This window comes from Sander vitreus, chromosome 22 (assembly GCF_031162955.1).
Source record: "Sander vitreus isolate 19-12246 chromosome 22, sanVit1, whole genome shotgun sequence".
In the NCBI taxonomy this organism is placed as follows: Eukaryota; Metazoa; Chordata; class Actinopteri; order Perciformes; family Percidae; genus Sander; species Sander vitreus.
Window position 1 is genome coordinate 9,226,491 of NC_135876.1, and position 26,615 is coordinate 9,253,105.

Sequence of the window (26,615 nt, forward strand, 5' to 3'; positions counted from 1 at the left end):
TAACATTCAACCTTCTGTCTTAGAATCATTCTCTTGTCACCCTGAGCTATGTGAGCTGACTTGCAGGCATATTTGTCTTTTTCACAATATAGTATGCCATAAAAGTCATAGTATAGCATGCCATAAAATAGACATAAAAAGTCAGTATACCATAAACATTTTCATAAAACAAGTCATAGTAGGCCTATAGCATGCCACAAAGATGTCATAAAAAGTCATAGCATAGTATGCCATTCAAATGTCTTAGAAAGTAATGGGGAACCAATCATCAAAGCACTGCTTTATAGCAACACCAGTGGCCAGCGTTGAGCAGAATGTTTTCCTACATGTTTTGTCTTTGTAGCAGTCTACCAGTACATATCAGCACTATATACTGCACAGCCTAACAGCGATTCACAGTATAGAGACTCCACATCATAAATACATTAAGCCAATTTCATAATCAGCATGATACATGTATAAGGGAAACTATAAGTATGGGTATTTCCGCCCATAAATCTCTCTCCATTGTCATTGCCATTATCTTTGCATATTTTCCTTTTTTCATTTAGCCCTTATCTCAGACACTCATACGTTCGCTTGCCGTTAAGAATAAAATTACACCACTATCGCCCACCCACTCAGCCCATATTCTGGTCTTCCATTCCTCTTGTCACGCTGGGGAAAGAACAACGAAATGCCACAGTGATGCAGACGGGGCTTGACTTAGCCGTGGGCTTCGTGTAATGTATCTCCGAGCGCTCTCAAGGACCATTGACTTGTCTGGGGCAGAGAGGCGAGGATGAGTGGAGGAGGAAGCAGTGGAATGGCGATGCACTTTTTCATGCCTCTCCATCTTTCCTCTGTCCAGTGATGCAGGGAGATAGGTCATTAGATCCTCTCCATCTCTTCCATTAATCTAATTAAGTCTCGAGGGTTGGGCCTGGCCCATGGCATTGCTATGAAAGAGTTCAGTACACATTAAAAACAGCTAATAATTTGTCTGGTTTGTTGTTTTACTCACTGTGCACTCAGGGAAAGGTGAAGAAAACCCTTCGATGTACTTGTTTTGTTGTAGAATTTTCCATACATCATCCTGAGATGGAACATGACTTACGTAAAATAGAAAAAAAAAGTGATTAAAAGGAGATGAATGACAGTAATTGCAATGTAATACACGTTAAACCCTGACTTTTTACCTCCTCTCCAACACACACACACACACACACACACACACAGCTCTGAAACCAGCATGTAGGCAACATATCAGTTTCACCTGTCAGCAGCAGAATGACAATAGACTTTGACAGTGTAACAGCGAGAGGTAAATGTATAGCACAAAGTGGAGGAGGCGGAATTCCGGCGGCCAGTGACATATGACTCACCACTCTAATACAGAGCTGTTCTCAACCAGTGGTTGTGGAAATTATAAGAGAGCCTAACCAAGGGAGGCCAATTCATAGAGTGGCAAATGCAACAGTGATTACTCCTTTAACAATGCCATAGAAATCAAGCACTGTTCTGTTACTATGTGAGGGGTCTCCCATCAGTGAAGAGAAGTAGGAGGGAAAGTGGCAGTGATTTGTTCATAGAAAAAGGCTGTTTGAAGGACTATTTCAGTTTACTGAAAGAGAACACTTATCCCAGTGTTTTTTTGTTTGCAATATTAGAGACTTTCTTTTTCATTTTTGTCTAGTGCTATTGGAAGTCAACGGGTCTAAACAACTTAGTCATATAGAGAAAAGGTCTAAAATATTGAAGGACGCTAATAACGAGTCGGATATTTCTTTGTGGTTTGTCACTAAGAGTGACATTTTTGCATTATAGATATTAATTTGATCATATATTGATTAGAGTAGCTTCAAAGTGATGAAAATATACTGTAAATATACAAACACTGAAATCACTCTAGACTTCAGACTAACTAGCTATAGTGCGTAGTTTCTGTCGCCCCCATAAGGAATTCTTAGTGATGACAAAACTGACGGCACATCCACATGATACAAACCTTCAGTTGATCGCGCACCCCCCCCACCCCTCTCTTCCACGCAGTTGCTAGTAGCCAAGGAGGACACAGAATATTACAAAAACTGGACTCTTCAGAGGTAATTATTAATTATAATAATTATCTTCGCCGATTTTCTGCGCGCGTAAGTCACCGACGACCTAGATCAGTCTCAGCAACTACGTAAAGTCAGGTTGTAAAACTTTACTGCTTGTCTATTTGTTTGGCTTTCTTGGTGCTAGAATAAATTTGGAGTCGCAGTCGGGACACAACCGAGTTATAAGTTGTTAAATTGTTATAAGTTGAACATTATATTCCCCTTTTTCCACTGGTGCTGGACAAGTATTAAATTGACAGGTCCACAAGGATTTAAAGTAACAATCCTTGAAACCCTTGTAAAAGTTGTTTTGGAAATGTTGTTGCTAAGCATTCTGGTATGTTGTGGTATTTTTGCTTTTCTTTTGAGAAAGTTTGACTTTCATAGGTATAACTGTTAATCTTATCAGCCACGGTGGCCCTCAACGCTCATGCTAAATATCAAGTTCTTCCCTTTTTACATTACATATTGCTATTTACTGCATAACCCTGAAATGCATGTCTTGCCACTAACTGTTTTGTTTGTAATTTGTTTGTAATGTGGTGACTTCGGCCCACATATATTTCTGCATGATATGGCACATTTAGGTCTCACAGTCTGAGTTTTTAATTCAAATCTGGTGAAATGATGTGCTGCCTTTAATACGTACTCTGACATATAAAGTAGAATTGGGTGATCAAACACTTTGCACATAGGCAGTGTTTAGTGTATTTTGGGAATGGCACTACATGTATCTTCAAAGGGAATATTTAAAAAGTTAAAAAGGGCTGAGTGTTGGTGCTATATGAGGTCTCATTCCTGAATGTTGCATTTCTGTCTGCTACCAAATGGGGGCAGAGCATCCTTTCATATCTCTTCTGCCCTCTCCTCTCCTACAGATGATGAAACTATTTTCATTAGTATTAGCCGGATGCTGTTGAGAATTGCTCTGAGCTCCGAGAAAGCAAACCAGAGTAGACACCAGTGTGACTTATGAGGATTATAAAGACGGCAACATCTGGTGGCACTACAGAACTTGTCCCAAGAAAATAAAAAGAGCCACTAATTCATTGTCAAACCCAAGAATTAATACCTAACATCTGATTCTTTTGGATGAGGCATTTTTTGGGCATTGGCTGTGTCTGTTGATACTCTGGGAGTCAAGAGTTTGGTTTTGAAAATGTATTTTTAGGGAATGATGATGTATTAAAGTCACACCCGTCGCTATGGGCGGGCCATAGGGGGTCCGGGTCCGCCCCCAAACATGCTTGTGCCCCCCCCACTTGAGGCACAGAACTTTTAAAAAAATTACTTTAATTTGAATTTTATATTATCATAGTTGCTAATTTTGTGTTGCATTAATGTTGCATTCTTTATCATTAAAACATAAAAAATATAAAGAAACAATGGTGTGATTTTGTTTGATTGATGGGAAACTACACTGCGAGTCAGTGTAGCCGCTCAACAGTTACCGCGCATTTTTGAAAGCTGGATGAGTTTTTGCCGGCTTACTCGCTGCTTCAGTTCGTCATGGATATCCGTAAGTGGTTGAAAAGCCCAACAACAGTCTCCTCTGCCAAATTGGATACGACACCGACGCCTCCTGATGTTGTAGTTGGAGAAGGAGACCCTGGACGACAGTCTGAGCCTGATACTAGTAGCTCCGTGGAGCCCGACCCTGGGCCTGGCAAGACCTGCAGGTCAAGTGCAACTGCGACTGGGGCAGCATTTGGGCCACAACTGCCTGTTGAATCAGTGGGTGTGAGTGACCTCGGCACGGACAAACCCAAACAGGTTGTGCCAAACAGTCAAAATGTTTGGTTCAAAAAAACGATAATTTTCCTCTAGCTGGTATTTGAACTGGCTTGAGTACTCGGCGGAAAAGGACTCCGCATTTTGTTATGCCTGCAGGAAATTCAAATCTGTATCATCGGACGCGACCTTCTCCATTAAGGGATTTTGAATGATTGGAAACATGCAATTGAAACAGGCAAGGGCTTAAATAAGCATGCAGCTTCAACTGACAGGAGGGACTGGAGAGAGGACAGCGCTGCCTCCACTCAAAGTACCGGTAGGTTCAAAGTCTCTGTCCGTGTGTGTGTATCTCATGGCAATGCATATCCCTCTGTTGACTGCTTTAAAATGCAATGTTTGAGAGATGCTTCTGGTGTTACATCTAATGTGTATAGTCCAGTGTTTTATGGATATTCATAACATTGCTTCTATGTAATGTGGTGTAGGCTATAGGCTAGCTGGTCATATTGCTGTTGGTTATGTTCAACGTGATGATTACGTGCTGCGAGAATAGAGTATACGATTATTATAAATATACGTACTGTAGGCTAATAATAATTGTGCCCTCCCATGTATTTCATATGCCGCCCTTAAGACTGAGGTCTGGCGACGGGTCTGATTAAAGTAGAGGGGCTAAGACTTCCACTTTAATGCTTCCTTATGTTGTTTAGATCCAATCTTTGTTTGTATTCTTCGACAGCTTCTTCTATTTTTTTCACCAAAGCTCATAAAAACACACATTATTCACATTAGGGCTGCACGATATGAGGAAAATATGCGATATGAGATAAAGTTGTTGAATATTGCGGTTATTACTTGCGATAAATAAACAAAGTGTACTCAGTTCAGCTGCTTTCAGTATTCTGCACCATTAAAACAATAATTACATTTTAAAGTGCAGTTTTCTACTGAGATCTTTCAACTAACACAAAAAATATCTGAGTCTCTTTTGCGATATGTCGCAGCCTTTCGCGATGTGTTTATTGCGCCAGTTGATATCCCAATGACGATTAAAAAAAATTATATATTGTGCAGCCCTAATTCACATCATACTGTTTTGTCTCATATCAAAGATTCAATTCAAATTTCCTGGATACCAACCAACAATATCAATCATGAAGAATTGAGCCTCCATCTTGAAGTGAGTTTTAGCCGCTGACTAAAGGCTGACAGAGGGTGAGATGAGGTAAGCGAGGCTATAGCTATGTGTTTTTTTTGGAGAACTCCACAGTTGAGATACATCTGATTCCCTGCCATACCATTGTTTCACTCTTTCCATTTCATCTCTTCCCAAGGTTGGTTTGCAGAGTGCTGGTTTATTGGCTTTTTCCTGGTGACGATGTGTGTGTGTGTGTGTGTGTGTGTGTGTGTGTGTGTGTGTGTTGTGAGGGCATGTGATTCCTAGCGAGAGCATGACAAGCCTCAGTGTGGGTTTTAGTGTGTATTTCTGTTTGGCATGTGCGCAGCAGACAGCCACAGAGCACTGAGGTGTGTCATTGAGAGGGCCTGTGGGGCTTAATGCCTGGCCGGTCGGGGTGCACATTAATCTGAATGAAGGCACAAAGTGACAGGCCTGTGATTTAGACTGCCCATTAAAGCTAACAGTCACATGTTTCCCACAGTCACAACAGTAGGGAAGGATCGGCCAGCAGCTCAGGTGCTTTGGGCCGCCTGCTGAGCAGAGGATTCTGGATGGACAGGTGGCTGATAAGCAGGGATACGCTAACACTTAGCATTTCACAACAGGCCTTGAGATCTGCGTCATGGTGCTAAACGTCTCTTGTGGATGTAGTTATTGGTATACAGTTGGCTGCATTCTTTTTTTACACTTTGTCTATTTATATTGCTCATACGTGCATTGTGGCCTGATTCAGCTCTCCCTGCAAACTGGCTGAGAAAAGTTGACAAAGGAGGAGGATGATGCTTGGATTGATTTTGGACTGGACAGTTTTCAAGGTAGAAAAGCCTGAAAAATATGGAACATTCAATGGAAGGAAGGAAGGAAAGGCAAAGAAATAAGATAGATAGATAAGATAGATTTACACATCACAGGGCTGAATAGAAGAGAGACAGCCAGTCAAATAGATCAGGGCTGTCTGGAGAGATGGCAAGTTGATGCTCTCCCTTTGACATCATGATCATTTCTCATGAATGTTAACAACCCAATTGCTTTTTTCTCTTTTCCATGTCAGTGTCTTGACACACCTCCTGGGACCAATCAAAACTTACATGACAAGGCTGTCAGCCAGCATTATTAAGCTACAGGTCTCCTCATCATAACACTTGCAGCCTGACAAAGGTCAACTGTTGCTGAAAAATATGACTGACTGGGCCAACACTTCCTGAATTAGTTACATTGACTGAGGCAGATATGATGGGATGAAACTTTAATGATCTGTGTGGGGAAGTGGACATTACAGCAGGAAACCGCTGTAGGATATAGAATATGAACATCCTCTTGTGTATATTGTGTCTTTGATTTTTTTCACTGAACTGAATTCAACATTGTACACTGTGCCAGCAACACACTGAATGGACCACTGACCTGAATCAGCACTATATGTCGAAGCGGTACGAACAGTGAAGCAACTCAACAGAGCTTTCCTCGTCATATTCATTTTTTCATCAGCAAAAACTAGCCACACCCAACGGTAGCCAATGCATGAAATATACATTTTTCAGGCATTCTGGGATGTAGCAGGAATGACTGTGTTCCATTTAGGTGACCTATAGTTCCAGGGTCCTGGTATTGTGCATGCTGGCTCACTGGTGTGACTAAAGTATGATTTATGTATCTGCGTTAACTCTACGGCGTGGCTACGTTTGTAGGTACTTGGAGACACGAACCCTACGCCGTAGCCTACGGGTCCGTAGCCTACACCGTAGCCTGACCTGCTCCTCTTGAAAAATGTAACTACATGTCGCGGCGATGCATGTCGCTCGGCTGTGGCTTGGTAGCGTTGCATTTCCCCCTACTCGTTTCCAGGTTCTCCTTCTCCATAAACAACATGAAATCAAGGAGAGGGTTAACTTTCCCTGCTACAGATTTCTGACTTTGTTTCTTTGTTTCTCCGGTACTCGCTCCGAAGCGAATCGCCGTCACTCTCTCACCCGCTCTACCACACGCTCCCCACGCATACACACATGCCGGCCCTGCTATTTTCTTAAAGAGATCGACGCACACACCAACGCACAAGTACAAACTTCAGGCCACTTACGTAGGCTACAGTGTGGAGCCTCCGCAGAACCATATCAAGCTTTACTGGGACATTTCATGGGACTGAGCAATCAGTAACCGATTTCACCTGTTCTTTTCCTGCTCTGTCAAGTCAAAATGTGTGGTCTATAGGAAGCTCTCGCAGTGCTGGTTGCTGGGCTTTGAAGCTATTTTGGCCTAGTGGCCACAGTTGGAGTTGCGGGTCCACTGGCCCAAAAATACTTTTTACCATACACAGGCTAATCATTCTAAACTAAATGGCCTATGAATGATATGAAAAAAGTCTGTGTCAGTAATTTATTTTGATGCCATTCACAGAGAGTCAGCAGGAAGTCATCCAGCTTCAAAGGGCTGTAATGTACATGCTCCCTGGGCACAAACACATGAAAGCCACCTGAAAGACTTTATAGGCCCTGTGAGCAACTTTCATTGGAATGAATGGGACGCCATCTTTGAACACAGTATACACCACTCTTTTCTTCCCAGTCATGTCAAAAAGTTACATCACAAAGTTTGCAGCAACACCTATTTGATAAGGACAAGCAATTGAATGTATTTATGTTGTTTGTTTTTGATTGGTTTAATTGTAGGTAGGATTTAAATGTAAATTAAATTAAACACAGTATATGTGATAAATAACCAAAGACGGAACATATGGAACAACTGAAAATGCTTATGTGCTTGAAAATTATAACAAATGGGAAGAACATGATCGATGTATGACTAAGAGCACGGTTTACACCCATCTCACTCTAACTTTCCACACAGTGCTCAGCCAGCGTTTTATCTGCCATCTGACCGCATAAACACAAACACATGCAAGAACAAGAGGAGGAAGGTGAAAACAAGAGGAGGAAGGTGAAGGTTATTGAAAGGTGTGTCTCTCATCTTTTCTTGTGCCACCCTCCACAGATGGAGACACTGATAACATCCTCCCTTTTCCTCTCCTCTACATTCTGGCCTCCGGCTGCCTCCCCGCTGAGCTCCACTTCCTCTGGATAAGAGCTGTAGCACCGACTATCTTTATATCTAAGCTACGGATGCCAACAGTAATCCGTCAGGTCTCTGTGTTTTTGTTTTTTATGTGAGGAATATAGGACAGCTTTTTAATATTGAGACTGTGTGTGCATGAAAAACAGTAACAAGTAATACTGCTTTTTATGTAAAAAAGTATCTCCTTAAGATAAAGCAGCCATGTAGAATAACAAAGGAACGTTGACCTCAGCTTAAGGATACATAGTGTGCTTCCAATTGGTGTTTTTAAAGTGCTAAAATGCTGTTTTGCCTATGATATTGTTACCACGCTGCAACTTCTAAGGCCTGTGTACAGCAGGTGGACATGCACGTGCACAAACACTTCAATGGTACTTTTATTTCCTTTGACTTTTATTGTAATTCTTTTTATATATTACTGTACTTCCACTGTACAGAAACATAGTTTTTATTTCACCCAATCAATCTACTAGCCTATACATAATATGCAATGGGTTTCTCCTGCTTCTTATAGACTGTGTGCAGACACCAGCAGAGACAGAGACTGAAAACACTGGCATTACTCTGTAAAAGTGGTAATCTGTGAGTTCCTTTTCTCATCATATCGTCCTCATTTTTGGTGATTTATAATGCACTTCCAAGAGATCGCCTCAGTGGAACAATGTAATCAGTGTCTTTTTCGTGGAGTTTTTTTAAGATGTAGTTTCTGTAGGTGGTGGTTTATCTTTTGCCTGTTTATTGTTGGTTACTGTAATCTCATGGTAACCACCGACTGTAGTTCTTTTATATCCCATTTATTCCAAAACAAACAAGAGACATAAACACATCCCACCCTGTGAATTAAAGGCCTTTTGTCATGCAAGACATTGAATGACATGAGATTAAATCCCTGTTGCTATACGTTGTAGAGTGACAGAAGCAGAGACATGCACATATATTAATGTAATATAAGTTAAACATGTAAGTTAAGAAATGTAACTTAATGTGAGTTAATTAATTACAGATTTATTGCAATGGATTTCTACTTTAGTGGCCACAATCCTGCAATGCAGATTGGTTTCAACTAATGCTATTCAGATACTGTACTGTACTGTACAGACATGGTAGCTAGGAGTTGTAATACCGTACCCAACATGCATTTTTTATGAATGTTATGATATCATTTCCATATGATGAAATGATTATGAATGTAAATTGGTGACACTTGTAAAATGAATTAAATATAATTTCTTTTGGGAATAATGAAGAGCCTGTGTTGAAATTGCTTAGCTGGCAAAGCTACAATTAAGCATACAGTGGATGAATTTAAAATCCTTTCGGATAAATTACGCCTGTGATCAACTGTCAGAGTTTTTACTGAATCAGGTGCACACAGGAGCCTTAACAGGCCCTCCACCAGCTCTCACACTTAGCAGCGATTACACCTACTTTCACCCACTGCTGTACACTCCCTCCGCCCTGCACCTACGCTTAGGCTTCCACTTAGCCCACAGCATCACAGAGGATCATTCCTAACTCTGTCTTGGCTATTGCCACTCATTTTGTTTAGACTGGGAATGCGGAGACTGTGGTGTGACCAAAGGTTTCTTCTGTGCATGTGAAGGACTGAGAAGAACAAGGTATTAAATATCAGATTATAGTGAAATATCTCCTTTTCTTGTTTCAGTCAACAAGAATGTGTATGCTGTATCTTTTGTATACTGTAAGTGTGCATACTCTTTTATACATTCATCAATCTATCCATTTTCTATACTCCAGACTGGACTAACACACATATATAAACAGACAACCACATTCACACTTACAGGCAATTTACAGTAACCAATTCACTTGACCTGCACATCTTTGGACTATGGGAGGAGACCCCAGAGGAAACCCACAGACATGGGAACATTTGCTAACTCCACACAGAAATGCCACAGCCAGCTGGTGGATTTGAACCCAGGAACAATCCGGGCCCACCCCACATACGTACTATACTATACATCTAAGTAAAAACACTGGACTCATCACCTATATCTTCACTTGACAGGAAGAAGACGACTCAGCTCACTGACTTGCATTATTATTCCGCTATAGTGAAGTCCTTTAAAATGTTGCAACTTTAATATGTGACTTTACAGCAGCAGTGGCTTTGCCAACTTCCCAACTGAGTAACCTCTTGAAATTCATCCTGCTGGTATTATTAATACTGTAAATACATACTTGTTAGAATTATTATATTATAATGAATGTTAGAATTATTATACACTATATTAATGAATGTTTTGATTTCAAATAAATGAGTCTGTTTTAAATGTGTTTCGCGCGGGCGGAGGTGTTGCTTGGGTAATGTGCCTAAAATGGATCGCTTGACTTTTACAACAGACCTGCTGAAAGCCATTTATGGTGTGTGTGTGTGTGTGTGTGTGTATATATATATATATATATATATATATGTGTGTGTGTGTGTGTGTGTGTGTGTGTCTGTGTGTGCATATACTGTACTGCTGACCTTATATCACATCCAAGTGCACTGCAGTTTTTTTCTACCTATGCCTGCTGCCTCGCCAGATTTTCACTTTCAGAGAGGTGGGGAGCAGAGTCTCAATAGTAGCACGCACGCACGCACACACACACACACACACACACACACACACACACACACACACACACACAGCAAGAGAGACAGAGAGCAAGACTGCGTGCCAGACAGGAATTGCATACATTGTCCCTCCCCCTCTGCCATCCTGCTGGGACGCAGCACCTAGCCCTCCATCCCGACAATATAAGAAGATGTGTCTCTTTGCAACAGGATGGGATGGGTGTCCAGCCCCCAGTGCTCATGGGTAACAGCCAAAGGGACAGGAGCCCTTGATGCGTGAGCTCAGCATAAATCACAGCCTGTTTTCTGAAGGAAGACGGGAGTCCAGCAAAGAACTTGCTTTGTCTTCATTTTCACAGTTTTTCTTTCTGATTTCATCTATTTATGTTTCTTTCTTTATCTTAGTCTCCTCTTTCCAAGCCTTCTACCATCATCCCAATAGGTGGATAAAGAAAGAAAAAAAATCATAGTTTCCCTTCCCTTTTTTCCTAATCCAGTGACTGCCTTGTGTATGGTTATCTACTGACTTTTACCGTACCACAACAATACCCAGATTTTCAAAAAAAGATTTTCCTTCTGATTTGATGTCCACATGCCGCCCCTCGTAAAAAGATACTAATCACTGCAGTTTACAATAATCAAGGTGTTGTGATAAGAGGAAAGCTCAGGAATTGTGTGACAAAAACCCAACTCAAAAGGTATCCTAACTAGCTTTTACTGAGCTGTCAACCACATCTCAGTCTTCATCAGTGAAAGTAGCTGGCTTAGGTGTCGTCATGTGACCTAGGTAATGGTGGTGATGATGATGATGGCATCAGATGAACTCAGGGAATCCCCACAATTAATATAACACCCACATAAAATTCATCTTGAGGATGGCATAAATGTCTGAACCAACTTTCACGGCAATCCATCCAACAGTTGTCAAGAAATTTCACTGAAAACCTCAACCATCAACTTTATAGTGGCGCTAGAGCTAAAGTCACGAGGATGGGGAACCACCAATGTCTGTACAAAACGTCAAGGCAGTCCATCAAATATTTGCTGAGATATTTTAGCTGCTAGCATGGCTATAAAAACAACACTATCATTGAATGTCAATTTGTTTCTGTTGAACTCTGGTCTAATAAATGAATAAAGCAGTACTGGATCATTATGACTGAGGTAGTCTTGCATTGTCAGACCTTCCTCCACAGCGCTGCAAAGGAGGTCTGGCGAGTCAACACAACATTCCAGGATGGGAGAAAAATGTGCTCTGGTTTATTGCCATTTCTTTAAAGGGGTGATTAAGTGATTTTATAGGGTATTTTACACTGTTCCTTAAGGTCTCCTAATAGGGTATGTAACATTGGTTACACAGTTGATTTCTCACATAAAAAAGTCTCAGAAGTGAATTTAGTGGTAAAATAGCAGATTAACAAAGTATACAATTTCTGAGATCTACGCGACCTATTCAGAAGACTAAGCTGACCTCAGATCAGTGGTGTAGCCTATGTAAATGTTTGGGCGTGACAAAGGTAGAGACTAGAGCCAAATGAGGAGGAGCCGCTGAGTTGACGTCAACTAGGCGGCTCGTTGAGATTTGCCCATTTTCAGAGGCAGTTTCAAATTGTGAGATTTGCAGAGGAAAGAAGTGTCAATAGGATTTTGAGGTTCTATGTATGTCCTAGTTACCCACTAAACTGTCATTATTCAACTATGAGAAGATAAAATCGGTTTTGCATTCAATCACCCCTCGTCTTGGGCGGCGCTAAGCGCCAGACAGAGCCACGGTGCCACTGGAAGGAACTTGTTTTGGTGGAACATGTGTAAGTTCAAAAGTTATATGATATAGATATATGACTGAGGTGACCTACAGTAAGCGGCCTAATCGACATCGCTGCATCAGCAAAGGGAACTGTACAAGGGCTAACAGAGAGAGGGCAGTGAGGTGGGCAGCTCAGAATAATGTCAGTCACTCTGCTGTCTGGAAGCTGCTGCAACAAAATGTCACAACACTCTGAATGAGTGAAGGCCTGTCTGGTGGGTAAAAAAAGAAAAAAAAAATAATTACACAAATGGAAGCCAACCAGAAAGCCTGCTGTCTCTGTGTTCTACACTGCAAATACTGCCAGGAAAGACAAGAATGCTGCGCACGTGCGTGTGCACGCGCACACACACACACACACACACACACACACACACACACACAGCAGCTATTCATTTCCTGATTTCCTCCCTGTAGTACTAGCTGATGGCTCTGCTCTTCTAAAACCATCTATTATCATTATCCATCTATTCGCCTTGATGCCATTATCCAAGATCTTATATATTATATATTTAATCTTTATTAGAAAGTAATGGCAGGTGGTCCTACTTAGAGCAAATGGGGGATTCACGCGGCACTGGGGATCCATATCGGAGAGATGCAAGCTCAGGGAAAAACTGCAGCAGCTGAAGCAACAAGGTATTTATTAGCAGCAGTTAGGATGAGCGCAATCAATAGGCACCATTATGTTAGAGTGGATATGGAAATGTGATAGGCTGCTCTGGTTTTGTGTCTGTGTTTGTTCACTGAACTAGAAGCTGTGATCAATATGCGGCAAGTCCTGAGGCATCAGACATAGTGACTCACAGTCTAAAAGCTAACATCATTGCTGTGCCTGTGTAATCTGGTTGCTGCATCGCAAATGTGCAAAGGCAGAAGAGCTTAGGTCCTCACCAGGCATGGGCCAGTATCGGAATTGCGGTATTGCAATTACAGCTTTGAAATTTATTATTTTTTCAAATGTCTGGGTAAAAAAACTCCCCCCCATTGAATACAATGTATTTTATTTTTAAACACACTGCACACTGGCAGGGAGACGGATTACTAAATTGCAGTTTCTCTCCTTGATCACTAAAAATGTGATTCAACTTTTGTTGCAACATGATCTCATGGTAAGAGCCCAAATAGCACGAAACTTTTAAGGATATTTCGTGTGTTATTCAATTAACATTTTTATTTTATTTATAGTGTCAAATCATAACAGATGTTATCTCAGGACACATTACAGATAAAGAGGTCTAGACCACACACAAAGCAAGTGCCTTGCAGGGAATTGTGTGATTGAGATGTGCGCAAAAGGAGGCTAACCTAGCTTACCTTAACAAGATAAAGGAGAACGCAAAGCCCCCTTTCTCCGAAACAGAAGCTAACCCCGGTACAGGGCATGTATGTATGGGTACAGGGCCAGGCAGCATGACAGAGACAACCATAGGACAGAGAACACTACAGGAGGGCTTTCACTGGAGACCCGATAGCTGCTGGTTAGTAAATACGCAGGAACACCAAAAGCGGGAATAAGTGTGGGTTAATATGTGGATTGATACAAGGATGTCTACACAACTGTGTGAGTCGATTGACTTCAAAAAGTTCGCCACATTGCTCAAACCAAAGTTCAAAATACTCATGTATGTCTTCTTTAGTCTGTTGGCTATTTAGGTTTTTTCCTGGAACACGTCACTTACACATTTTGCACTTAACACAGCGTCTTGTGTAGACTGTCTACATATTTATGACCATATGTAAAAAAATGTTATGTACCGTGTTATTGTTGAATACATTGTGAATACATATTTATAAAATTGTATGATGTTTGTATTGAATTATTAATACACAATACTTTTTCTGACCTTTTTGAATCTTGCCCCTGACAAATAACCCATATTACAAAAAAGACTTAAACTAAAACTAATAAAAACTAAACTAAAACTAAGCATTTTCAAAAAATAAAAACTAAACTAGCTAACCCGCTTTAAAAACTACGTAAATCTAAACTGAATTTGAAAACAAAAAGTCAAAACGAAATAAAAATAAAAACTAATGAAACATGCAAAACTAAAATAACCTTGGTGTAAGCGTGTCACACACATTTTAATTTTTATCTTGTAGAAGTCTCTTTCCCAGGGTCAGGTTCCTGCCGCTACTGAGTTTGACTGACACGTTTGCATGTATTCTGGGCAGCCCACCCCCTACTGAAAATATGTTCCGCATGATTGGCTAGATCTCAGCAAAAGTTGTTTGCTGTTGTTATACTATAAAAAATAAGTTACAGGTATAATTATATACAGTATAGGTGAAATTATCCTTTAATTAAAATCTTTATACAGTACATAGAATGTATCTTTCCAGCTTCTCTGTTGCCTCTAAACTCTGATCTTCCCCGGGTTTTCCCAGAAACCAGATGTTATGGGTCGGCTGTGTTCTCCCCGTTCCTGTGTGTTTGTTCTCTCCCCTTTTCCCCTGTGTTTCTGTCTGTGTTGTGTTTGTCTTCACCTGAAGCAGCGAGAGGCGTGGCTATTGAGGATCTAGTTCAAGGGGCGTGGCCATTCACTCCTGCACAGTTTCCACACAGCTGCAGCTCATCCCATTACTCACTTCAGCAGTATATCAACCCAGGCTGTTCACCTCATCGGCGCCAGATCGTTAAACTACTCATATGGTAACTTGGCTCTGTGTATCCTGCTAGAGATTCTTGTGAACTCCTTGTACTCCGTTTAAGCCTGTTGTCCCTTGTTCAGATCCCGCTCTGAAACTGCTGCTTACCTGCAACTTACCTGTGTGACCTGCTTTGCTGCCTTCCCGCTGAGACCTGTTGAAGCGTTGCTCTGCCGCTTACTGCTGTGCTGCCGACTACCTCACGGCATTGCTCACATACCTCTCCACTGGATTCCCTCGGTGAGTCAAGACCGGACTCTCTCAGCCTGTCTGCTTCGAGTCTCAGTACTGCCCTGGATTCCTCACTGCCTGCCTGTCTCGAGCTTCATTACCATCCAGAAACTACACTGGCCAAACTTCCCCTCTTTGCACATTTAAGACTGTTCAAATAAACATCTCAGACTGCTATCTGCCTCCGTGTGTGTTGTCTCTGTGTTTTGGGTCAAACGGCAAACCTAAAACCGGAGACCTCCAGGACTAGGGGTATGTTGAAGTATTTCATAGAGACTGTAAACATCCAAAGAAGTGATGCCAGAACTCTGGCTGGGACTGATGTCTTGTCTCATGAGCAAATGCTTTAACCATCCCTTTGCTAAACCTCAGCCCTGTTAATGTGGGCTGTGTGCTAGATGAATCAAACCAAGGGGTGTGACATACATCTAGTCTGACAAGTACATTATGCTTTTGCACGTCTGTATGGGACTCAAATCCACAGCTGTATTTGCTAGATTTATGTGCAGGAGAAAAATGGTTTTAATGCAACAGTGTTTGCATAGGTGAAGATGTGTATTGGTGCAGTGCCAGCCTAGGAGATGGAACAGAAATCTGTAAGTATCTACCAGCACCTTGCCTGCCACAGGAATGATGGAGTGAACAACACTGAGAGGCAGAGCATCACTCTTCAATATGAGACTGGAGACTTGGAAGCAGCTTTGTAGCACAGAGGCCTGTCCAGCGATAAAACCCTCATGCAGCCATACAGTACTGGAAATACAATATCCCTCCAGATTACTTTTCCCCCGCCATCATTTTCACCCTTTGGCTCTTACCTCATTTTATGCCCATCTCTCTATTTTATTTAAATGTGTCAAACTGTGCCAGGAGGGGGAAAAGAAGCAGGACATAAATATCACCCAGGCGCTCATCATGCTGTGGAAACGTCAACACTGAGAAAGGAGTGGAGAGACAGGAGTCACTGAAGGAAGAAAGAAGGGAAGTTCCCCTTTCATCTGGTTCTGGCAGAGGAGGAGTGAGTCATCCTGTGGAGCGCCACAATGCTAAATGACTTTCCCTTCCCATCCTGCTCTGAGGGTCAACCAAGGTAGAGCGTCTTTCAGGACTAGTCAGGTGCATGGGAATCCTGCACAGCTCACTGTCAGGCAAGAAACACTGCATTTTATTTCACTTTGAGAGGCTAGGCAGTTGTTTCAGGATTGAGTCAAAGGCCAAAGGAGGTAGCAGCGTCTTTCATTACGAGTGCATGAACTCTTCACTCTACAATTGCCTATGGAGTGCCTCCAGTCTGGTGGTGAAACATGAGAGAGACTGAGAATTCCCTGGGGCATAGAAAATTGCAGAGAACAGCTCAGTCACCTAACAAAAGAGAGAAATAGAACATCTAAGGAGGAAGTGAAATAAGAGTTGGTGAACTCCTACTCGTGGTGTGACAGCATGATCACCTGAATCTACTGCATGATGCCTACCCGTACACATGATGTGCGTTATACACATAGGACTGTGACAGAATGGATTTTTTTTCTTACCGCAGTGAAGAAGCAACGTAACGCCACAGTATGGCGGTTAACCGCAACCGAGCGGAGAAATGTCTGGCTGAGGCCTTCCCTTCTCTACTGTCTGTGTTTTATATATTCAATTGAACGTTACCTGTGGATATCACAAGTTCTTACGCCTAGAAATAATTCATAATAATAGGACACACAAAAGAATAATTAATGGACTGTCCATCCTCTTGTACAAATCTGAAGTGACGAGCAACTTAAGTTTTTTTTCTCCATAATCTCTTGAACGTAGGATAGAAGACAGTGAATGATGATAACTAAACAATGATTATTGTGTTCATTCTATTCCATATCACACGACATATGCAGTCCTGTAACTTTCACCAGCAGAAAAAATCTAAATCAAATCAAATGCGGCGATGATGTCATCACCGCAGGAGTGTCACGTCCCCGTCGGTATTGCGGTGATGCCGTTATCGTCACAGCCCCTACACACATCACTGAGTATCCAGCAAATATAATGTGGTTGCTAGGAAAACAAGTCAAGCAATCTTTTAAGAGAGAAAGCTTTGGCCAATGAGAAACATCATCTTTGAATGCCAAGTTCATCAATCCTGAGCAGAGTTGCTCGGCATATATCAACAAAGACACATTACTGGGTACAAGACAAGGGGAGTTCATCTTTTCATGGAAGAGGAGTGTTTAATTCGAAGACAGACACACAAGCCAGGAATGGAAATTAACTGTGTCTGTAATAGTCACCGACAGATGTTGAGGGTAGAAATGGTCCCCAAGTCAAACACATGAAGTCATAGTGGTTAACTACTGGAACACCACTTGATTTAATATTTGCAGCACACTCTGTTTAAGGTGTGCTTTGCAAAATAGTATAAGTTTTTCTTCTTCTTTTTTTAACATATAAGCCTTCTCTGATCTGACTCCCCTATTGGCAGGATGATATAAACGTTAAAAGTTATAGAAATAAAGCAGCCATGGTCACATTACACTGTTGGTAGGAAACAGGAAACTACAGCTGCCTCTCATTTCTAAACCCATTTAACAACCCCCAATGTCTCGCCCTGCAGACTTTGTGGCTATTTTCCTCATTTGCTCCCTACAGGTAATCATCACTTGGACGTAGACATGCAGTAGGCCATTTGCTAAACCACTCAATTTCCTCTCAAATTTTCTTCAAGTAGCAGTGAAGAGGGTTGTCACTTTAACACTTCCTCAAAAAAAAAAACCATTATTGGTCGTATGTTAAGTACATTTCTGGACCCATTACACAGCCATCATTATATCACCTTTTCATACAGTACATCCTGCAGCTCTTTGAGCAGATAACACCAGTGGACCGTCTTCCTCAAGATGACACGCCCAGACAGCCAGAGAGAAATCCAATATATCCATCAGAGAGACAGAAACCAATGTCTGCGCCTAACAAACACATTAATGAAATGGCATCTTCTTGGATTTATTGTCTGTAGCGTGGCAAAATCAAACCCTTCTTTGTCATTTTAAAAAACCCAGCACAACCATGGCATTGTGCTCTGAACACCTGTTTTTTCTTGGCTCGAAAATGTTACCAGAGCATTTCCATTATTTAATCCTAATCCACCACAGAAACAGTCCCAAATCACTTTGTAAGAACATAAAAGTGTGGACTGAGGTGACATTCAACTTTCAAAAGTCCAAGTTGGACACAGCAACACACAGCAATCCAACATGTACAGATCTCCCCAAATGAAAAAACGGGAAAATAGGCTAATAACACCAAATTTCACATACACATTCGGGGAACACAATCCTGATTACCAAGTGGTCCGCCTTGGTCTAATCACAAAATTGATATGACAAACTAACAATAGTAGCAAGCAATTGTTTGCTGCTGTAAGATAATATTCAATGCCATACTTTTATAGTCAGTCTTGGCAATGTGTAGATTTGATACGGTTTAGCTATGTGTCTTCAAAACTTCAATTTCATGCTTGGTCTCAGGTATTGATACTAATGTTTGTTCTCAGAAAGATCTGTTATATTATTTAGATAAGTGAAGGTTATCTCCCATTGTTTGGTTTCAGAGGACCTGGTGCTGAAGATTAAACGTAGTTTCTTTGCACAAAAAAAAAAAACATCTATCTGATAGACATTTTTATTAAAAAGGGCTTGTTTTTGTATCTTTCATCGTACTGTATAGGGGCAGATGTTATTGCCAATAAAAATATATATATACTAGCTGTTAGATCAGGTCTATTATATTACCTATCTCATATTGAATTCATAAAAAAATGTATGCTGCAGAGCCTCATTTCAGTTGAAATGGTATCACTCTAATCTCTGTGGTGGATTTCCTTTTGTCGAGCCTCAATTCTTTCTGTCAAAGGTGGAATATAACCTCACATCCCATTGCCAGGTCTCTCTTCCAGTTTAAAGGCAGCTGCTGCGGCTGCTTTTGCCAGGGGAAAACCTCATGAGAAAAGTGTTCTTCTAAACACCCATTCGCTGCTCATTTATTTCTTCTCTGTTTGGGTTGTTATCCTCTGGCTCTCTATTTCTCTCACTTGTTAACAGTTGGAGGAGTCAGGGCATTAATCAAACCCAGTGTTCCAGTGGCTGAGTGTTGGGATTTGCTCCAGACTGGGTGATGGTGGACATTGAGCCCTCTGGCTCTCAGTGCTCAGGCCTTGTCGGTGATGCTGGCATTTGGCTGAGGCTTATAGAAAAACATGGTTCAATTCAATTCAAGTTTATTTCAAGTGCAATATCACCATAAGACATGGTCTCAAAACACTGTACAAAAGGGAATTCAGTAAAAAGTTAGGATTAAAATACAAAAAATACATTTAAAATCATTGCGGGTATATATATATATATAAAAAAGTTAAATAAAAAGTGGTACAAGGATAGAAACAGAAGATAGAGGAAGTCATAATAATGGTCCATAATGTTTGGAAAAAATAAATGTTTTGAGTTTTGATTTAAAAGTGGTGATAGAGCTGGCTTCTCTGACAAATAACGGAAAGTTATTCCAGAGGTATGGTGCTCGATAAGAAAATACACGGTGGCCTGCCGATATCTTTTTGACCCTAGGAATTTCTAAAAGATTAGTGCCCAGGGAGCGGAGTGGTCGTGCGGGGGTATAGGGTTGTTAGAGTGTTGGAAGAGTTGAAAGTTTCTAAGTTCTGTATTTTCGATGTTTGTTATGGACTGTTTTTCACTTTGTCTCTGTCTTTGCTGCTCCGTACAAGTGCCGCCTTACATCAGACTGAAAAAAGATGGGTCGTTTAAGGACAGTGGAGGACATTCACCATCCTCTTGAGACGTTTTGGCCCCTTCTCTCCTCACAATGCATTATCTAGTGACAGAGACGTCCCAGGCCCTGCTCTCTCTGCCGTGATGGATGGTCCTCGGCGCTCCACAGCGGCCACAGTGATTGGCTAGTGCTGATAAAGCTCTAAATTGCTTTAGTGGGAATCTCATTGCCCCACAATCCCCCACAGATACGACCAGGCTACAGCTTCCTCTGAAATCCCCTACTGCTGCTGAAATTGAAACTGAACCAGCTTGCCTTTTTCCTGAGGACTGACATTTTACCCTTTTAAGTTCTTTCTGAGGAAATGTACAGCAAAGGCAAGAACGTGTAAGAAAAAAAACAAACAGACAAAAGGACAGTGGAAACGATCACAGAAGCAATCAAAGGCCTTCGCCTGCTGTTATCGCAGAGGGAAAGAGGCACTTTAACTCAGAATGACGTTGCTCACCTTTCTCTTTTCAACCCTTATCCCACGTTACCCAATGTCTGGTCAGTGTCTGGTCTTTGCACCTTAACTAGGCTTAACTGGCCAACAGCAGCTCTCTTTCTCACTCAGTGCGTGTACATGCACAGCAGTAACCTGGGTATGGTAGACACGAGGGGAGAAGAATGGGAAGAATGACGGGGGTAACTCTACCTCCAGTACAGTAGGTGGCGCTCTGCCAACGTACAACTGGTCAGAATCACAGTCTATGATCAGAATAAGGCAAATTATTCCAGTGACCTTTGCCAGTGTTGCATGAAAGCACATTATTTGCAATTAGCAAGCTAGCTAACTAAGTTTATCCAGCGGCAGCAGGGGGCTGCTCGTTCCCTCCACTTCTTTGCCAAGACACAGCGTTGACAGCCCCGGACATGGACAATCTGTTTAGCCATCTCCAGGTGTCCACTGCTGTCTTGGCGAGAATTGAAGCAGATGGCCTGTACGGTGCTGCTGCTGATCCAGGCAAAGCTGTTTTGTTGCATCTCCACTCATAGCGCTGACGAATTATTTCCGGGTCAAAAACCACTGCAGTGGAGTGGGGAGGGGTAGTTATAACCTACGGAGCAAGCCCAGACGCTTAACCCGATCTTACTGTAGTGAAGGTGTATATGCAGGAATTCCCCCGGTTAGTAAAGAGTTCTCCAGATCTTTAAACTGGAGTATCAGAACTCTGATTTTAACCAGGGTGAGGTGTTTACATGGCGTTTGAGAAACCGGGGTATTGCCTTAACCTGAACATAATAATTTTTTAACTGCATGAAGACACACTTGATACTGAAATCCTGAAAGCTACACATCAAGATTTAGGCATTATTTCACCTGAAACTAATCTGATTCAACACCTCGACACCCAGAGCGTTGGACCTGAAAGCCTTTGATTTGATGACGCAGGAGGAGCAGGATGTGTGGAGGTGGAATCAGCATCGGTGTGATTATTACTGATGACAGATTGATGATGGAGGACTGTAATCTTTTCCAACACTGAAAGGCCACCAACACACAGCTATTAACTCTAGACAGTCAGATTAGCCTCAGTTATACAGCAAGCTTTTGTATCCAGGGAGTCTGCTAAGACACGTTTCGACAGTTCTGATCGTTCTCATTAAAGCACACGTGGCACAAGTTTCTTTCGGTTGCTCTGCCAACTTTAACGCCAACCAGGGAACAATTCTGAGCTGTCTTTGTGTTTTATTTGATCTTTTATTAGTATGTTTGTTATCAGCTTTGAGGATTTGGGGTTTCCTCATTGCTCCTGACTAGAGATGTGCTGGTATAGATTAAAGCATAATGCTCGCCAAAATGCAACCTAGGGTCTTTTTATGAATGTACCCGAGTCAAACTTTCGTTTAAAAGCATATTTAGGACGGAAGCGTCACTTTTAAGATTTACCGTATTCTCGTTTTTGACGAATGGCCTTTTGAATGGGAGTGCTAGGGGCACTTTTATGCTAGCCTCAAAATAGAATAGAAAATAGAATGACATTTCCTCTTATGGAGTCTGTTTATTCGCATTCTGAGATCGTCTATTTTTGACTGGGAAAATGGCAAATAGCGTAAACAACAACCGCTAACGTGAGTTGCTCAAAACCTCTCTTTTTAGTAAACTCTGTGTACACAAACAACGTTCTCAATGCTGGAGTTCATCTGTAGAGACCCTGGTCATACTTTGAGCAAAGTTTCATTTTGTGTCAAGCCTTCTTAGTGTTTTAAAAATAGCTATTTTGAGGCTAGCATAAAAGTGCCCCTAGCACTCCTATTCAAAAGGCCATTTGACCGAAAAACGAAGCTACGGTAAATCTTAAAAGTGACGCTTCTGTCCTAAATATGCTTTTAAAGTTTGACTCGGGTACATTCACAAAAAGACCCTAGGTTGCATTTTGGTGAGAGTTATGCTTTAACTATCGTGGTGAAGAATTCTGATGGTAACAACACCTCCAACAACTTCTATTACCATCATTACCATGGGTGCCCATGGTATTTGTTGTATCTTCTAAGGAATAACTGAATGTCAACAACATCCAAATACATTTGCAAGTTTAATACAAACAGGCAGGCATGACATCTTTACAAGTTACTTAGTTACTTTCACATGTCTCTCGCTAGCAACAACTTCTTCGGCCTAACTTAGCTAGAGTCGTCATATGGTCTGCGGAACATACTCTGATTCAAAACTCAGTGTAGTAGTGCCTCCTTCTGAAACATCCCTTATTAGCAGCTAACTTCAGAAACAGGGTAAGGAAATTAACTATTATTCTTAATAGGTAAGTAAATGATATAGCTTACAGATAAGCATTCTTGTAACTTAATACTACAGTTAGGATACCACAGTATGTATCAGTTTAGGGCAGGGTTGATGTGTAGAAGGGCAGATACTGCTGGTGGCTTATAACCTATGACATGGTCTAGCCTAACGCTATTATGTTCTTTGCACTTTTACAAACATTCTGCCCTTTAAAAATGAATCGACTATTAACACCCAGCAGGTAACACTTACTAGAAAGTTCTTCCACACCAGGAAGTCTTATGGACTAGTGTGTCATGAAGTGTCATTGTGAAAGAAGCCAAAAGTCCACTTGAATAATCAGTATCAGCACAGAAAAGTTTGCACACTAAAGCCGCCTACACATGATCCGTTGTAAAACCACTAGCCATTCCATTGTTTTCCTATGGGGAGAGCGGTGCCACCCTATTAGGCCCTGGCGTTGCACACCTGCTCAGAATTGCCCTCAGAAAATCCCTTCTGGCAGTGGCTGCAACTCATACCTTACGCATCAAAGGTATACCAACAATTGTAGCACATCATCTTTGGTGTTACATTCTGCAGCTACTGTAGCAACTAGTTTCAAAGTCTCAAAAGAAAGGAAAAAAAAAAGAATCCACAGAGAGTAATAAAACAGACTTCAGACAAAGAAAGGGAGTGCAAAATAAAAAGTGGATGGACTGTGTCAGCATCTGTTGGTGCAGGAGTTTAGATTAAACTCTCTTTTTACGTTTCTGCCTCTTTACTACCATGTAGTTCCTGAGTGACAAACTCTATGGAGTGCAGCATCAACAGAAGCTGTACAGCTTTTTACTCAGCATCACACTGCTGCAGCACATGGCTGACCCCCTGTCAGTTTGTCTGTCTCTCTCTCTATCGCCCATATATACCTGATCATACACACACACACACACACACACACACACATACAGCACCTCACACACAGCACCTCACACCCCACAAATTAATCTGCCATTCTGCTTACAATTCTCCCTTTTCTGACTGCTCAGCTTCTTGCTGTGTGTGTGTGTGTGTGTGTGTGTGTGTGTGTGTGTGTGTGTTTTGTCTTGTTTGTCTGCCTGTGTGTGCATGCATCAAGGAGCTCAAATCCTTGACATTGCAGATTTTTTTCCCCCCCCAAGAATAATTCAAGTCCTTCCTGTACTCACAATGATAAACTTTCCCACCAGTTAATTACAAATGTGTTGGTGGATTAGAGGGGGCAATTATTATTATCACTGGAAAAAATATGTGTTTTTTTTACTGTTAAAGCAGGATGAAGACCAAGAACTCCTCGCGGCCTAATCTTCACTATTTAAGGGATTTATTTATCCTCTGATCTGTGTAGTACTCACAATGAAATATTTTCGAAAAAATATTGCCTTAGAAATACAAAAATCAAAAGAAGTCACTATTAATGTGAATACACCATTGCTTTTGAAGTAGCAAAATTATGCTGCTTGAAATACAACAAAACTAAGATCCTACAGCCATGATAGCAGCTATGTGAGGCTTATGGACAGTGGTGCATTGACCTAAAAGCTAACATGCTCACAACATGCTAACATGTTGATGTTTAGCAGGAATAGTGTTTAACATGTTCACCATCTTAATTAGCGTAATAGCGTAATATATAGCTATATATCTGCTAATTAGCACTTAACGCAAAGATGTGATTGTTGTATGTGGACTCCAGGTAGAGTAGCTGCTACATTGTTAGCAGCTAATGGGGATCTGAATAAAGGAATACAGTTATAAAGAAATAAAGGAACAATCAGCTTTTAGACATTGCCCAGATTTGACCTGATGATGGCGGTAGATGGAAAGTTAAAGGGCCACGAAAGTTATTACAATTCATCCTGATAAAAAAAATTCTTAACACTTTAGTTTATGACCAGATGTCTTCAAAACAGTGTTGCCAACTTGGCGACTTTCTCGCTAGATTTAACGACATTTCAGACCCTCTTAGCGACTTCATTTCTAAAAAGTGACTAGCAAGTAATTTAGCAACTTCAGACCATCAGGAGAACAGCGAGATATAAAATTGTAAGTTATTTCCATGAATGCTGCGTGGAGTAATCACAGTACACGGCTCTTCTGCCAACAGCACAGGGTCTCTCACCCTCTCCCCTTCGGCTGTGAGCAGTAGTCAGCTGCCGACACAGCCACTAAGCTGTGCCACCAAGCATCCAGACATGATACGTGATGATGTCACCAATATGCAAATGAGCATAAGACGTCATCTGGCGACCTGCTATTTCCTTAAAAGTGATTGATGCACACACCAACGCACAAGTATTAACTTCACGGCACTTACGTAGGCGACAGGGAGAGCCTCCGCAAAACCATAAATCACGCTTTAGTCTAGACTTTTGGAGCTAGTGCTAGCACTTTCAATGGAAAAGAGTTGGCAACACTGCTTCAAAATGATGACGGCATAAGCCTTAGCTGTTCATTGTGTTTTGTGCTAACTAGCAAATATTAGCATGCTCACACTAAACTAAGATGGCAAACATATCTGCTGAACATCACCATATTATCAATGTCATTGTGAGCATGTTAGCATGACTTCACATTCTACAGCAACAGCTTTCACAAATTCACCTGGAACTCCCAAACTGCAAGTAAGTCTCCGCTCTGCTGTTGTTTTTCACATATAGCCCAACGTTAGCTACGACCAATTAATACACAACGTCAGTTAACTTTAACAAGCCCGGTTCTATGTGAAATAACAACGGCAGAGAGAAACAGACTTTACATACTTGCTGTCTGGGAGTTCCAGGTGAACTCATGGAAAAAAATACTGTATGCTAGCTGTGTGGTGATGCCAGGCTTCTGAACAGCGGACTGACATTTTCTCCAGGTTACATGTAAATAACGCTCTGCTTGCCCCCTCCTCTCAAACCCTTCACCAGTGACATAAATGAAATTTAAAACTGAAAAAAAAGAATGGGAAAGAAAACTGTCACTGGAATATGAAAAATCTGAAGATTTGTTTTGTTTGTCACATAAAACCCTTTTCTATATTTGCGATTTGTCATTTGCTTATACATAGTTTCGGTACTGCAGACCAGTGCTTCAAGGTACACACAATGCATGTTAAGATTCCCAGCTGTTTGGATCTATGCAGGGAAGAAAATTTAATCCATGGTGTACTTCTCATTTTCATTTTGGTGGTCAAAAAACTCCACATGTGGTCCCTCTGAGACTTCAGAAGAAAGGGAAACCCCTCCTCAGTCCCATGAATATTGTTAAAACAGATTCAAACAGCACAGCTCAGCATATTGCTGCTGACTTTGGCTCCAGTACAACTGACACACTGAGCTCATCCAATCTCTTATGAGGTGCAATAACCATAAACTAATGATTACGTTATGCTTACAAATGCAATAGCGGCATAATTAGGAAATCAAATGCAGATACCACAGGCTGCTTATTCTCTATTGGATTCAGTGTGACTATATGTATAAGGATTGATTTAGCAGACAAGGGCTTTGAACTTGTCTAGCATTTCACCTTTGAAATAAGCTGGAAGCTATGAGGCAGAGCTCAGCAAATGTCATGCATCACCCGGTCGGAGAGGACAGAGGTCCTCGGTGTTGAAGGATTCATCATCGATGAGCCAAGCTCGGCTTAACAGGTGCTGCAGGGTGGAAGAAAGAGCTCTCCATCTGACTTTTTAAATGTTGATCTGAAACTGCAGTACCAAAGTC